This window comes from Aristolochia californica, unplaced genomic scaffold, assembly GCF_029961685.1.
Source record: "Aristolochia californica isolate CCGP_79_NKW_82.1479 unplaced genomic scaffold, dmAriCali1.0.hap1 SCAF_5, whole genome shotgun sequence".
Classification (NCBI taxonomy): domain Eukaryota; kingdom Viridiplantae; phylum Streptophyta; class Magnoliopsida; order Piperales; family Aristolochiaceae; genus Aristolochia; species Aristolochia californica.
This window is the reverse complement of record NW_027182214.1, coordinates 35,015,209-35,027,703: the sequence shown is the minus strand read 5'-3', so window position 1 is coordinate 35,027,703 and position 12,495 is coordinate 35,015,209.

Genomic DNA, 12,495 nt, shown 5'->3' with positions numbered 1-12,495 from the left:
TCCAACAAACCATTATTTAGCCCATTTACAAAATGCTGGCATGATAATCATAGATTATTATAATGTGATTGATCATGTGTAACGGGCTATATTTTTGTAAGAAAAGACTTATGGATAACGAGTCAACTCTCATTTAAAAATCCCTTGCCTCCCCCTTTTTTCGACGATTGTAAAACCAAATATATAAAAACTAAATAGAGTTTACAATCCCTAAAAATTATAGACACTCTTCGGAATTATCTCTCTCTACATTTTTGCATTGTGTATTTCCATTTTAGATGTATACTTTTTTCTTAAATCAATACTTTAAGTTTTCGTTCTCCCTTCATTCCGTAGACAAAAAAGGAAAATAGATCACAAAAAAATGAAAATTTTAGAGTTTATGTATGGAAAAAATTTAAAACAACAACAAATGTAAGTAAATAAAATTTATTTACACACCACAAGTGAACACAAAAGTTTTGTTATCCAAGTTTGGGAAATTCCACTAGTTCAACATCCCATTACGCTTGGAATTTTATAAGAAAGAGATTTCTTCTTGAGATGTTTTAAAAATAGATATGCATGTTTGAAACATGTTAAAGATGCAAATGAGCTATGGAACCAAAACTTTTAAGGAGAATAACAAACGCTATTAAATTCTCAAGTGAACATGCAGTGGGTTATTTCCCCGAGACAAACAAGCCATTACTTTACCCATTTAACAAAAGCTGACCTAACAATCGTATATAATCTTGTAAAGTGATTTATCAAGCGTAACGGGATATATTTTTGTAACAAATAATTTATGGATTGGGAGTTAACACACAGTTAAAAATCCCCTGCCTCCCCCTTTTCCAGACGATTGCAAAACCTAATTTATAAAAACTAAAAAGAGGTTACTATCCTAAAAAATTACGGACACACTTTGGAATTATCTCTCTCTACATTTGTGCTTTGTGCATTACCTTTTTAGATGTATAATTTTTTCTAAAATCAAAACTTTGACTTTTCGTTGTTCCTTCATCCCGTAAACAAAAAAGGTAAATTCATCACAAAAAAATTAAAATTTTAGAGTTTATGTATGGAAAAAATTTAAAACAAAAAAAATGTAAGTAAATAAAATTTATTCACACACCACAAATGAACACAAAATTGTTGTTATCCATGTTTGGGAAATTCTACTTGTTCAAAAATCCATTACACTTGGAATTTTATAAGAAAGAGATTTCTTCTACACATATTTTAAAAATGGATATGCATGCTTGAAACATGTTAAAGATGCAAATGACCTATGGATCCAAACATTTTAAAGAGAGTTACAAACGCTCATTAAATTTTCAAGTGAACGTGCGGTGGGATATTTACGCGAGTCCAGCAAACCATTATTTAGCCCATTTACAAAAAGCTGGCATGATAATCATAGATTATTGTAATGTGATTGATCATGTGTAATGGGCTATATTTTTCATAGAAAAGACTTATGGATAGCGAGTCAACTCTCATTTAAAAATCCCTTGCCTCCTCCTTTTCCTGACGACTGTAAAACCAAATATATAAAAACTAAATAGAGTTTACAATCCCTAAAAATTATAGATACTCTTTGGAATTATCTCTCTCTACATTTGTGCATTGTGCATTTCCATTTTAGATGTATGCTTTTTTCTTAAATCAAAACTTTAAGTTTTCGTTCTCCCTTCATTCCGTAAACAAAAAAGGTAAATAGATCACAACAAAAAATTTAGAGTTTTTGTATGGAAGAAATTTAAAACAACAACAAATGTAAGTAAAGAAAATTTATTCACACACCACAAGTGAACACAAAAGTTTTGTTATCCAAGTTTGGAAAATTCCACTAGTTCAACATCCCATTACGCTTGGAATTTTATAAGAAAGAGATTTCTTCTTCAGATGTTTTAAAAATAGATATGTATGCTTGAAACATGTTAAAGATGCAACTGAGCTATGGAACCAAACCTTTTAAAGAGAATAACAAAAGCTCATTAAAGTCTCAAGTGAACGTGCAGTAGGATATTTACCCTAGTCAAACAAGCCATTGTTTGCCCATTTACAAAAAGCTGACCTAACAATCATAGATGATTGTAAAGTGATTTATAATGTGTAACAGGCTATATTTTTGTAAGAAATGACTTATGGATTGGGAGTCAACACTCAGTTAAAAAACCCCCGCCTCCCCCTTTTCCTGACTTTTTCAAAACCTAATGTATAAAAACTAAAAAGAGTTTACAATCCCTAAAGATTACAGACACACTTTGGAATTATCTCTCTCTATATTTGTGCATTGTGCATTTCCATTTTAGATGTTTAATTTTTTGTAAAATAAAAACTTTGAGTTTTTGCTCTTCCTTTATCCCGTAAACAAAAAAGGCAAATACATCACAACAAAATGAAAATTTTAGAGTTTATGCAAGGAAAAAATTTAAAAAAACTACAAATATAGGTAATGAAAATTTATTCGCACTCCACAAATGCACACAAAAGTTTTGTTATCCATGTTTTGGGAATTCCACTAGTTCAACAACCCATTACGCTGGGAATTTTATAAGAAAGAGATTTCTTCTACACATGTTCTAAAAATGGTTATGCATGCTTGAAACATATTAAAGATGCAAATGACCTATGGATCCAATCCTTTTAAAGAGAATTACAAACGCACATTAAATTCTCAAGTGAAAGTGCGGTGGGATATTTACCCGAGTCAAAGAAATCATTATTTTGCCCATTAACAAATAGCTGGCCTAACAATCATAGATGATTGTAAAGTGATTGATCAAGCGTAAGGAGCTATATTTTTGTAAGAAATGATTTATGGAATGGGAGTCAACTCAGTTAAAAAACCGCTGCTTCCCTTTTTTCCTGACGTTTGCAAAATTTAATTTATAAAAACTAAAGAGAGTTTACAATCCCAAAAAATTATAAACACTCTTTGGAATTATCTCTCTAAATTTGTGCATTGTGCATTTCCATTTTAGATGTATATTTTTTTCTTGAATCAATACTTTGAGTTTTTGGTCTTCCTTCATCCCGTAAACAAAAAAGGCAAATACATCACAACAAAATGAAAATTTTAGAGTTTCTGTATGGAAAATATTTAAAACGACAACAAATGTAAGTAAATAAAATTTATTCACACACCAAAAATCAACACAAAAGTGTTGTTATCCATGCATGTGGAATTCAACTAGTTCAACAACCCATTACGCTTGGAATTTTATAAGAAAGTGATTTCTTCTACATATGTTTTAAAAATGGATATGCAGGCTTGAAACATGTTAAAGATGAAAATGACTTATGGATCCAAACCTTTTAAAGAGAATAGCAAACACATTAAATTCTCAGGTGAACGTGCGGTGGGATATTTACCAGGGAAAAATGAGCCATTATTTTGCCCATTTACAAAAAGCTGACCTTACAATCATAGATGATTGTAAAGTGATTTATGATGCGCAACGAGAAATATTTTTGAAAGAAAAGACATATGGATTGGGAGTCAACACTCAGTTAAAATCCCCGCCTTCTCCTTTTCCCAACGAATGCAAAACCTAATATATAAAAACTAAAAAAAGTTTTCACTCCATAAAAACTATAGAGACTCTTTGGAATTATCTCTTTCTACATTTGTGCATTGTGCATTTCCATTTTAGATGTATTTTTTTTTCTTAAATCAAAACATTGAGTTTTCGCTCTCCCTTCAACCCGTAAACAAAAAAGGCAAATAGATCACAACAAAATGAAAATTTTAGAGTTTATGTACGGAAAAAATGTAAAATAACAACAAATATAAGTAAAGAAATTTTATTCACACACCACAAATGAACACAAAAGTTTTGTTATCCAAGTTTGGGTAATTCAATTAGTTCAACAACCCATTACGCTTGGAATTTTATAAGAAAGAGATTTCTTCTTCACATGTTTTTAAAATGGATATGCATGCCTGAAACATGTTAAAGATGCAAATGACCTATGGATCCAAACCTTTTAAAGAGAATTACAAGCACTCATAAATTCTCAAGTGAACGTGGGATATTTATCCGAGTCCAACAAACAATTATTTTGCCCATTTAAAAAACGTTGGCCTAACAATCATAGATGATTGTAAAGTGATCGATCATGTGTAACGGGCTATATTCAACTAAGAAATAACTTATGGATTGGGAGTCAACACTCAGTTAAAAATTCCCTGGCTCCCACTTTTCCCGACGATTGCAAAACCTAATATATAAAAACTAAAAAGTGTTTACAATCCCTAAAAATTACAGGCACTCTTTGGAATTATCTTTCTTTACATTTGTGCATTATGCATTTCCATTTTAGGTGTATACTTTTTTCTTAAATCAAAACTTTGAGTTTTCGCTCGCACTTCATCCCGTAAACAAAAAGGCAAATAGATCAAAACAAAATGAAAATTTTAGAGTTTTTGTACGGGGCAAAAAATTTAAATCAACAACAAATGTAAGAAAATAATTTTTTTTTACACACCACAAATGGACATAAAAGTTTTGTTATCCAAGTGGAAATTCCACTAGTTCAACAACCCATTACGCTTGGAATTTTATAAGAAAGATATTTCTTCTTCGCATGTTTTAAAAATGGATATGCATGCTTGAAAAATGTTAAAGATGCAAATGACCTATGGATCCAAACCTTTTAAATAGAATAACAAACGGTCATTAAATTACCAAGTGAACGTGCGGTGGGATATTTACAAGAGTAAAATAAGCCATTATTTTTCCCTTTTACAAAAAGCTGACCTAACAATTGTAGATGGTTTTACAGTAATTTATCATGCATAACGGGCTATATTTTTGTAAGAAATGACTTATGGATTGTGAGTCAACACTCAGTTAAAAATCCTCGCCTCCCCCTTTTCCCAACGATTGCAAAACCTAATATATAAAAACAAAAAAGAGTTTACAATCCCTAAAAATTACAGAGACTCTTTGGAATTATCTCTCTCTACATTTGTGCATTGTGCATTTCCATTTTAGATGTATACTTTTTTCTGAAATCAAAACTTTGAGTTTTCACTCTCCCTTCTTCCTGTAAACAAAAAAGTCAAATAGTTCACAACATAATAAAAAAATTTACGGTTTATGTGCAGAAAAAATTCAAAACAACAATAAATGTAAGTAAAGAAAATTTATTTACACACCACAAATGAACACAAAAGTTTTGTTATCCAAGTTTAGGAAATTCTACTAGTTCAACAACCCATTACGCTTGGAATTTTATAAGAAACATATTTCTTCTACACATGTTTTAAAAATGGATATGCATGCTTGAAACGTGTTAAAGATGCAAATGACCTATGGATCCAGATTTTTTAAAGAGAATAACAAATGCTCATTAATTTCCCAGGTGAACCTGTGCTAGGAAATTTACCCGAGCCAAACAAGCCATTATTTTGTCGATTTACAAAATAACTGACCGAACAATCATAGATGATTGTAAAGTGATTTATCAAGCCTAACGGGCTATATTTTAGTATGAAATTATTTATGGATTGGGAGTCAACATACAGTTAAAAATCCCCCGCCTCCCCCTTTTCCCGACGATTGGAAAACCTAATATATAAAAACTAAAAAGAGTTTACAATCCTTAAAAATTACGGACACACTTTGGAATTATCTTTCTCTACATTTGTACATTGTGCATTTCCATTTTAGATGTATACTTTTTTCTAAAATAAAAACTTTGAGTTTTTGCTCTTCCATCATCCCGTAAACAAAAAAGGCAAATAGATCACAACCAAATGAAAATTTTAGAGTTTATGTATGGAAAAAATTTAAAACAACAAAAAATGTAAGTAAATAAAATTTATTCACACACTACAAATGAACCCAAAAGTTTTGTTATCCATGGTTGGGGAATTCCACTAGTTCAACAACCCATTACGCTTGGAATTTTATAAGAAAAAAATTTCTTCTACACAAGTTTTAAAAATGGATATGCATGCTTGAAACATGTTAAAGATGCAAATAACCAATAAATCCAAACCTTTTAAAGAGAATTAAAAATGCTCATTAAATTCTCAAGTGAATGTGCGGTGGGATATTTACCCGAGTCAAACAAACCATTGTTTTGCTCATTTACAAAAAGTTGGGCTAACAATCATAGATGATTGTAAAGTGATTGATCATGCGTAATGGGATATATTTTTGTAAGAAATGATTTATGGATTGGGAGTCAAAACACAGTTAAAATTCCCCCGCCTCCCCCTTTTCCTAACGATTAACCTAAATTATAAAAACTAAAAAGATTTTACAATCCCTAAAAATTATGGACAAGCTTTGGAATTATCACTCTCTACATTTGTGCATTGTAAATTTCCATTTTATATGAATATTTTTTTCTAAAATCAAAACTTTGAGTTTTCGCACTTCCTTCTTCCCATAAACAAAAAAAGGAAAATACATCACAACAAAATGAAAATTTAAGAGTTCATATATGGAAAATATTTAAAACAATGACAAATGCAAGTATATAAAATTTATTCACACACCACAAACGAACACAAAAGTGTTGTTATCCACATTTGGGGAATTCCACTAGTTCAACAACCCATTACGCTTGGAATTTTATAAGAAAAAGTTTCTTCTACACACGTTTTAAAAATGGATATGCATGCTTGAAAAATGTTAAAGATGCAAAAGACCTATGGATCCAAACCATTTAAAGAGAATTAAAAATGGTCATTAAATTCTCAAGTGAACGTGCAGTGGGATATTTACCCGAGTCCAACAAACCAGTAGACTGCCCTTTTACAAAATGTTGGACTAACAATCATAGATGATTGTAAAGTGATTGATCATGCGTAACGGGCTATATTTTTGTAAGAAATGACATATGGATTGGGATTCAACAGCAAGGTAAAAATTCCCTGCCTCCCCCTTTTCCTGATGCTTGCAAAACCTAATATATTAAAACTAAAAATATTTTACAATCCCTAAAAATTACAGACACTCTTTTGAATTTTCTCTCTCTACATTTGGGCATTGTGCATTTCAATTTTAGATGTATACTATTTTCTTTAATCAAAACTTTGAAGTTTTGGCTCTCCCTTCATCCCGAAAACAAAAAAGACAAACAAATCACAACAAAATGAAAATTTTAGAGTTCAAGTACAGAAAAAAATTTAAACTACAAAAAATGTAAGTAAAGAAAATTTATTTACACACAACACATGAACAGAAAAGTTTTGTTATCCAAGTTTGAGAAATTCCACTTGTTCAATGACCCATTACACTTGGAATTTTATAAGAAAGATATTTCTTCTACACATGTTTTTAAAATGGATATGCATGCTTGAAACATGTTAAAGATGCAAATGACCTATGGATCCAAACCTTTTAAAGAGAATTACAAACGATCATTAAATTCTCAAGTGAATGTGCGGTGGGATATTTACCGGAGTCAAACAAGCCATTATTTTGCTTTTTTAAAAAAAGTTGGCCTAACAATCATAGATGATTGTAAAGTGATTGATCTTGCATAACGAGCTATATTTTTATAAGAAATTACTTATGGATTGGGAGTGAATACTGAGTTAAAAATCCCCCGCCTCCCCCTTTTCCCGACGATTGCAAAACATAATATATAAAAACTTAAAAGAGTTTAAAATCTCTAAAAATTACCCACACTCTTAGGAATTATCTCTCTCTTCATTTGTACATTGCGCATTTCCGTTTTAGATGTATACTTTTTTTTAAAATCAAAACTTTGAATTTTCACTGTCCCTTCATCCCGTAAACAAAAAATGCAAATAGATCACTACAAAATGAAAATTTTAGAGTTTATGTACGGAAAAAATTTAAAACAACAATAGATGTAAGAAAGAAAATATATTCTCACACCACAAATGAACACAAAAGTTTTGTTATCCAAGTTTCAAAAATTCCACTAGTTCGACAACCCATTACACTTGGAAGTTTATAAGCAAGAGATTTCTTCTAAACATGTTTGAAAAACGGATATGAAAGCTTGAAACATGTTAAAGATGAAATTGACCTATGGATGCAAACCTGTTTAAAGAGAATAACAAACGCTCATTAAATTCTCAAGTGAACGTGAGATAAGATATTTACCCGAGTAAAACAAGCCATTATTTTGCCCATTTACAAAGAGCTGACCTAACAATCATAGATGATTGTAACGTGATTTATAATGCATAATGGGCTATAATTTTTTTAAGAAATTACTTATGGATTGGGAGTCAACACTCATTTAAAAATCCCCCGCCTCCCCCTTTTCGCATCGATTGCAAAAGGAAATATTTAAAAACTAAAAAGATTTTACAATCCCTAAAAAGTACAGACACTCTTCGGAATTATCTCTCTCTAAATTTGTGCATTGTGCGTTTCCATTTTAGATGTATACTTTTTTCTTAAATCAAAATTTTGAGTTTTCGCACTTCCTTCAACCCGTAAAAAAAAGGCGAATAGACCACAACAAAATTAAAATTTTAGAGTTTATGAATGGAAAATATTTAAAACAATGACAAATGTAAGTAAAGAAAATTTATTCAAACACCACAAATAAACGCAAAATTTTTGTTATCCCTGTTTGGGAAATTCCACTAGTTCAACAACCCATTACGCTAGGAATTTTATAAGAAAGAGATTTCATCTACACTTGTTTTAAAAATGGATATGCATGCTTGAAAGATGTTAAAGATGCAAATGACCTATGGATCCAAACCTTTTAAAGAGAATAACAAACACTCATTAAATTCTCAAGTGAACATGCGGAGGGATATTTACCCAAGTAAAACAAGCCATTATTTTGCCCATTTTAAAAAGTTGAACTAACAATCTCAGATGATTCTAAAGTGATTTATAATGCATAACGGTCTATATTTTTGTAAGAAATGACTTCTGGATTCGGAGTCAACACTCAGTTAAAAATCCTCCGCCTCCCCCTTTTTCCCGACGATTGAAAAACCTAATCTTTAAAAACTAAAAAGAGTTTTCAATTCCTAAAAATTACAGACACTCATTGGAATTATCTCTCTCTATATTTTTTCATTGTGCATTTCTATTTTAGATGTATACTTTTATCTTAAATCAAAACTTTGAGTTTTTGTTCTTCCTTCATCCCGTGAACAAAAAAGACAAACAAATCACAACAAAATGAAAATTTTAGAGTTTATGTACTAAAAAAATTAAAACAACAACCAAATTAAGTAAGGAAATTTATTCACACAGCACAAATGGACACAAAAGTTTTGTTATCCAAGTTTAGGAAATCCCACTTGGTCGACAACCCATTACGCTTGGAAATTTACAAGAAAGAGGTTTCTTGTACACTTGTTTTAAAAATGGATATGCATGCTTGAAACATGTTAAATATGAAAATGACGTATTGATCAAAACCTCTTAAAGATAATAATAAAACACACATTAAATTCTCAAGTGAACGTGCGGTGGGATTTTTACCCGAGTCAAAAAAGCCATTATTTTGCCCATTTACAAAAAACTGACCTAAAAATCATAGATGATTGTAATGTGATTTATCATGCATAATGGGCTATATTTTAGTTAGAAATGACTTATGGATTTGGAGTCAACAGTAAGTTAAAAATCCCCCGCTAGCCCCTTTTCCCGACTATAGCAAAACCTAATATATAAAAACTAAAAAGAGCTTACAATCCCTAAATATTACAGACACACGTTGGAATTATCTTTCTCTACATTTGTGCATTGTGCATTTCCATTTTAGATGTATAATTTTTTCTTAAATCAAAACTTTGAGTTTTCGCTCTCCCTTCATCCAGTAAACAAAAAAGAAAAATAGATCACAACAAAATGAAAATTTTAGAGTTTATGTATGGAAAAAAATTAAAACAACAACAAATGTAAGTAAAGAAAATGTTTTTGTATTCACACACCACAAATGAACACAAAAGTTTTGTTATCCAAGTTTTGGAAATTCCCAAGTTCAACAACCCATTTCGCTAGGAATTTTATAAGAAAGAGATTTCTTCTACACATGTTTTAAAAATGGATATGCATACTTGAAAGATGTTAAAGATGAAAATGACCTATGGATCCAAACCTTTTAAAGAGAATAAAAAATGCTCATTAAATTTTCAAGTGAACGTGCGTGGGATATTTAACCGAGTAAAATAAGGTATTATTTTGCCCATTTACAAAAAGCTGACCTAAGAATCATAAATGATATTAAAGTGATTGATCATGCATAACGGGCTATAGTTTTGTAAGAAATGACATATGGATTCGGAGTCAACACTCAGTTAAAATCCCCCGCCTCCCCCTTTTCCCGATGATTGCAAAACCTAATATATAAAAACAAAAAAGATTTTAAAATCCCTAAAAATTATAGACACTCTTTGGAATTATCTCTCTCTAAATTTTTGCATTGTGCATTTCCATTTTAGATGTATACTTTTTTCCAAAGTCAAAACTTTGAGTTTTCACTCTCCCTTCATTGTGTAAACAAAAAAGGCGATTAGATCACATCAAAATTAAAATTTTAGAGTTTTTGTAAGGAAAAAAATTAAAACAACGAAAAATGTAAGTAAAGAAAATTTATTCAAACATCACAAATGAACACAAAAGTTTTGTTATCCATGTTTTTGAATTTCCACTAGTTCAACAACCCATTACGATTGAAATTTTATACGAAGGAGATTTCTTCTACACATATTTTAAAAATGGATATGCATGCTTGAAACATGTTAAAGATGCATATGACCTATGGATCCCAACCTTTTAAAGAGACATACAAACAATCATTAAATTCTCAAGTGAACGTGAGGTGCAACAAGACATTATGTTGCCCATTTACAAAAAATCTGACTTATGGATTGGGCGTTAACACTCAGTCAAAAATCCCCCCCCCCCCCCCCCCCCCTCTCCCTTTTCCCGACGATTGCAAAACCTCATATATAAAAACTAAAAAGAGTTTACAATTCGTAAAAATTACAGACACTTTTCTGAATTATCTCTCTCTACATTTGTGCATTGTGCATTTCCATTTGAGATGTATACTTTTTTCTTAAATCAAAATTTTGAGTTTTTCGCTCTCCCTTCATCCCGTAAACAAAAAAGGCAAATAGATCACAACAAAATGAAAATTTTAGAGTTTATGTATGGACAAAATTTAGAACAACAACAAATGTAAGTAAAGAAAATATATTCACACACCAAAAAATAATACAAAAGTATTGTTAGGCATGTTTGGGGAATTCCACTAGTTCAACAACCCATTACTTTTGGTATTTTATAAGAAAGGGATTTCTTCTACACATGTTTTAAAAATGGATATGCATGCTTGAAACATGTTAAAGATGCAAATGACCTATGGGTCCAAACTTTTTAAAGAGAATGACAAACGCTTATTAAATTCTCAAGTGAACTTGCTGTGGGATATTTACCCGAGTCAAACAAACCAATATTTTTCCCATTTACAAAATGTTGACCTAACAATCATAGAAGATTGTGAAGTTATTTATCAAGCTTAACGGGCAATATTTTTGTAAGAAATGATTTATGGATTGGGAGTTAACACACAGTTAAAAATCCCTTGCCTCCCTCTTTTCCCGATAATTGCAAAACCTTATATATAAAAACTAAGAAGAGTTTACAATCCTCTAAAATTAAGGACACACTTTTGAATTATCTCTCTCTACATTTTTGCATTGTGCATTTCCATTTTAGATGTATATTTTTTTCTAAATTCAAAACATTCAATTTTCTCTCTACCTTCATCCCATAAACAAAAAAGGTAAATAGATCACAAAAAAATGAAAATTTTAGAGTTAATGTATGGAAAAAATTGAAAAAAACAACAAATGTAAGTATACAAAATTTATTCACACACCAAAAATGAACACAAAAGCTTTGTTTTGCTTGTTTGGGGAATTCCACTAGTTCAACAACCCATTATTCTTGGAATATTATAAGAAAGAGATTTCTTCTACACATGTTTTAAAAATGGATAAGCATGCTTGAAACATGTTAAAGATGCAAATGACCTATGGATCCAAGTCTCTTAAAGAGAATTACAAACGCTCATTAAATTCTCAAGTGAAGTTGCGGTGGGAAATTTACCCGAGTGAAACAAACATTATTTTCCCCATTTAAAAAAATTTGGCCTAACAATCATAGGTCATTGTAAAGTGATTGATCAAGCGTAATGGCCTATATTTTTTTAAGAAATGACTTGTGGATTGGGAGTCAACACTCAGTTAAAAATCCAATACCTCCCCTTGTTCCCGATGATTGCAAAACCTACTATATAAAAAATAAAAAGAGTTTACAATCCCTAAAAATTACAGACACTCTTATGAAATATCTCTCTATACATTTGTGTATTGTGCAATTCCATTTTAGATGTATGCTTTTTTCAAAAATCAAAACTTTGAGTTTTCGCTCTCCCTTGATCCCAAACAATAAAGGCAAATAGATCACAACAAAATCAAAATTCTAGGGTTTATGTACAGAAAAATATTTAAAACAAAAACAAATGTAAGTA